The sequence below is a fragment of the Sprattus sprattus genome (assembly GCF_963457725.1).
Source record: "Sprattus sprattus genome assembly, chromosome: 19".
Lineage (NCBI taxonomy): Eukaryota > Metazoa > Chordata > Actinopteri > Clupeiformes > Clupeidae > Sprattus > Sprattus sprattus.
This window is the reverse complement of record NC_137917.1, coordinates 19,052,944-19,057,943: the sequence shown is the minus strand read 5'-3', so window position 1 is coordinate 19,057,943 and position 5,000 is coordinate 19,052,944. Positions and strand designations below refer to the sequence as shown.

The 5,000-nt window shown below is 42.5% G+C and overlaps 1 protein-coding gene across 1 annotated transcript in view; it reads right to left on the bottom strand.

Annotated features, from left to right (window-relative positions):
* Positions 1 to 5,000, bottom strand: part of chrnb2 (cholinergic receptor, nicotinic, beta 2) — a gene marked incomplete at both ends in the record, with an annotated part of 25,124 nt that overhangs the window by 15,403 nt on the left and 4,721 nt on the right. The window lies entirely within an intron of this gene.

Here is a 5,000-nt window from a genome sequence, read left to right as displayed (position 1 = left end):
TGCACATGTGTTCTTAGCATCTGGTCCCATGCCACCAGTGCCCTGTCACCACAGACGGCAGCAAACCTCACAGGATGCACTCAGTGCTCAGGCTTGTGAGTCTCTATACCACTGCTGATCAGTGTAATCTGAGTCTGCTGTTGTTGCATACACACACACACGCGCACACCAAACACACACACACACACACACACACACACACACACACACACACACACACACAAACGCGAACACTAACACACACACACACACACTAACGCACAAAAACGCGCGCACTAACACACACACACACACACACACACACACACACACACACAACTAACTCTCACACACACACACAAACACACAGAGACACACAGTGCTGTGGTTGGCACGGAAGCCACTGTCCTCGGGGCAACAATAAGATCCTTGGCCTGAGTCAACATGCTGAGTCTATTCAGCCTTACTGTAATATGCATCGCAATGTTCCCGCATCTTAATGTAGCTGAGTGTGTAGGATGTGCCTGTGCTGTGTGTGTGTGTGTGTGTGTGTGTGTGTGTGTGTGTGTGTGTGTGTGTGTGTGTGTGTGTGTGTGTGTGTGAGAGAGGGGGGGGAGGATAAAAGTGCGAAGGGGAGAAGAATATAAATGAGAGAAAGAAATGCTTAGGTGAAAGTTCTACCAGGAAGACTCGTAGACTACATCATTAATACCAAGTACACCAATTCTGACATTCTTGTACACTCTCTAAACTTGGGTATTTTTAGTTGGGTATCTTGTTGTGTAACTACTTTTCAAAGCAGTTTGATTATAGCATTGCAGCTGTAGTTGCACTCTGTTCTGTTCTTTTGACATTAACTCATCATCAGCATTTGTTTGTACTTTTGTCCAATTTGTGTTAAATTTTATTAATAAGTGGGTTGCAGTTCTCAACCTGATTCCATTAATAGATTCTCTTCTAGAGTTTAACCGTTGTTGTAACTATAGGAAATGTATCTGCCCCTTCTCTCTTCAGTTACCTCAATGACTGCTCTTAAATTCCTACAGACGGTTTCACATTCTGCATCATTCGATCCTCTTCTGCTAAAATTGAACTGAATGGTTTGTATAGTTATATATTGTATAATTTGTCTGATTCAAATTCAAATCTCTTTAAATTGATGTTTGGCTTAGGTGCAAGAGAATACTTTTTCAGTATTCTAGTCAGAACTTCGTCCCTGTTATCACTCAATATGATTTGTGCTACTTGTAAAAACGGCTCCCTCCCCCAGAGCCATCATCTCAGGCACCCTGCTGTTTTGGGACACTCACAGAGCCTGGGGTCCAGGCAGAGGTCAGCCTATCAGCTGATCCCTAGGTTCTGTGGGGGGTCGTAAACAGTGGAGTGCCACTGTCTATTGGCCACCACAGAGACTGTTTCAGGAAACCCACATAACTCTGTGGACAGTTTCCAGTCTCCCCCTGAGGCATGCCTGGACATGCATCTCAGCCCCTCTCGCCCCTATATAAGCCCGACTCCCTCTCTGGCCATTTTGTGGGAGCAGAGCTGGAGAGAGGAGTCATCATCAAGGAGTTCGTTGGAGAATCAGAGACATTCACGATCATTCATGTGCCGTGTGTCATTAAGATTGTGAGTGTTCTATTGTCATATGTGTGTTAATTAGCGAGTCTGTTAATATCAGTGCATATCATATATGTAAGTCATTTAGTGTAGTTATCATGTCAACTGTATAAGTTGTACTTCACTCTTGGTACTATCAGTTCAATCAGTTACTGTTGTTACGGAGATATGGAATGTTCACCATTACGTGGCACGGTGTGAAAGGAACATATCCACATATAATCATAGTATAGTAACATCCATTGTGTATACTATATTCATTCTTGTTGTATATATAATTGTTAAAATCTGTATGTCTTGTTATTTATCATTCATAGAAACCACGGAGTCAAGGGTGGATATGAGTCACTTACAATGACAATCATATTCACGGATCATTGTATCACGGTTCAATCATATTCATGGTTCATCAGTCTCTCTTTCATGTCCATCCTGCCATTCAAGGCTTGAGTGTGTGTGTTCAATAAACATCAGTCTACTTTGGAACTTCGACATCAGCAATTCTTGTTCTTACCGGACAGACCTGTGGCGATGTCACTCAACATTCATTCAATCAGCTATACAGTCCTTTCTGGGGATTCAACTACATCCCCTATTTTATACTACTTAAAGCAGCAGAAAGGAGTTAGATTCATACTCTAACTACGTAAAATGCATGCAAAACCTTGCAAACACCACCAACAGCCCCATTGACACTGATAGAAGCTTGTCAACATGTTAACCGTTGCCTTTTGATGATTTAGTTGGCAGTGTCGTGCTGTGAATTTTTCTGACCCAGAACACAGAACTACATCGTGCATAGCTTGTGTGGTTGGTGGGAGCCACACATGCGGGCATCTGTCCTTCACCTGACCTTATACCATCAAAACGATTCAGAGATTATATCAAAACTAGTTGCCCTTAGCTAGTAATATACCTTAAAAAGTGGCAAATTGTTGCATCGTGTTGCTTTAAACCATTTTCATTTTCACTCTGCTCACTAGGACTTAACTTTAGAAAGATACTAGTCTTAGTTTTTTCTTTTTTTCAACTTGAATTTGAATTACATGGGATGCACACTAAGATCTTATCAGAGTTTCCAGAGCTGATATAGAACAAAAGACAAACATATTTAATTGTGCTTTCTTTATTAGCTAGTGACGTGACGCCATAGCTCAGAAGGTGACAGACCAGCGCGCCCACGGCAAATAGAAAGCTTGAGTTCTTGCCTATATGGGGGGGGGGGGGGGGGACTGTGTTTCCGTTCCGTTCCCACTTCTTGAACGTGTTCTCCCTATGTGGATGTGATTTGTGGATGTTGTGTCTGGATGCTACTGGATGTCCTAACATTTCCCTCTGGATAAATAAAGTATCCATCCATCCAAGATCAAGTTACTGCTTACTACTCATTACACAACAAATCACCCTTTATTAATCAGTTACTAACATTTATAACTGGCAAAATGGAGCCTTATTGTAAAGTGTGAAACACATCATCATCTAGTAATCAGTTACAAACATTTATAAATGGCAAAATGGAGCCTTATTGTAAAGTGTGAAACAAAACATCATCTAGTAATCAGTTACAAATATTTATAACTGGCAAAATGGAACCTTATTTTAAAGTGTGAAACACATCATCATCTAGTAATCAGTTACAAACATTTATAACTGGCAAAATGGAGCCTTATTGTAAAGTGTGAAACACATCATCATCTAGTAATCATCCTGGGATTTAATCTCTAGTAACAGATACAAGAATGGTAGGCGGTGGTCTGTCCTTCCTATCTAGGATTGCCCTGACAAATATGCAGGTGGCTGTTTGTCCTTGTCTTTGATTTGTTATCTTTATAGCTGTACATTCAGGATTAAAATCTGTAATTATTTTCCTGTCTCCTATGTCTTTCTGGTAGAATTGACAAAAGGCCTATCCTGTCTCATTCATTTATCCTCCCTTTCTCATTTATCCTCCCTTTATCTTCCCTTTCTCACCCCCTTTTCTCTCCCTCTCTACCTGGCCGGCTCCAAGCAGATGGGCCTCCCCTTATGAGCTGAGGTTCTGCTCGAGGTTTCTCTTACTGTTAAGAGGGAGTTTTTCCTTGCCCCTCTTGCCTAAGTGCTTGCTCTACGGGGGTTCATGCCTTGGTGCTATATGAATTAAATTGAATTGAATGGAATTACATTTCAGTAGACTCTAATGCCCCTTCCCCCACCCCACCGTCACCAATTGGTTCCTGTCTAGATATCGGGGGGGAGGGTCATCGCTCCTCGCCCCTGCCTTCTACTGTCGGCAGCCTCTGAGATCTTCGCCAGATGGTGGACAAGGGCCACATCGCCAAGAGCCTGTTTACACTACTCCGGAGTCTGTTTGTCCTTGTCTTTGGTTTGTTAGCTTTATGGCTGTATAACCTATTCAGGATTCAAATCTGTCTTTCTGGTAGAACAATGGAGCAAAAAAGTGACACTAAATGAATTCGCACTTTGTGTTTTCTGTGTGTGTGTGTGTGTGTGTGTGTGACTGTGTGTGCGAATGTCACTGTGTACATACTATGTGTGTGTGTGTGTGTGTGTGTGTGTGTGTGTGAATGATGAATCACGAAGACGAAACTCTTAGTCTGAGGGCTAAATGGTGCCTGTTGTGCTCCGTCATGGCTAAACTGCTATTGACGGCGCTGTTTGGGGTTAGTGACAGGTCCTGCCTTCAGTGCATGCCTTTATCATCATCACCACAGTCCTAATGTCATTAGCATCAGGCTAACAAGGCATCATTGGCAGCACTATTCAGAAAGACCAGTGAATTTATGAGGAAGCAGTCCGGCCCTCAGACCGGCTGTTGACATCGGCTATTAGTCATGTCACACGTCACAGGTAGAGAGTGTGTGTGCGTCTGTGTGTGGCCCAAACCTAATAAATTAAAGCGAGGGCTACGTTTACTGATTTGCTGTGGGAGATAGAAACAGGGATGCAGGGGGAGAGTGGAAAGGATTCCCTGGTCGGCAGCTGGTTTTCGGAGGCCCGAGGCTCTAGGAGGAATGAAGATGTTGCTTTATGAGGTAGTAATTGAAGCTGCGGTGGCACGAAGAAAGGACTTGCTTGGCCGTGTGGGGAATTTACGAGCTGTGGCTCTAAGTGTAGTCTTCCTCGTTGCATGGCAATGATTTCCCCAGCTTTTGTGCTTATATTTTGTGCTTGTGGTATAAGCAGAGCAGATAACAGGATGGGAGGTGGTAATGGATATGGAAGATATAGACAATAGATGGATCATTGTCCATTAACAGTAACACACAGCCTAAATTCAACTCTTATTATTTTTTTATGACGCTCCATATTTGACCAGTTTGCCAGTGATGAAGTGGAGTGCACACATGTATTTACTCTTATTATAACGTACCTAATTAATGATAAATTAAATTTGTGAAATG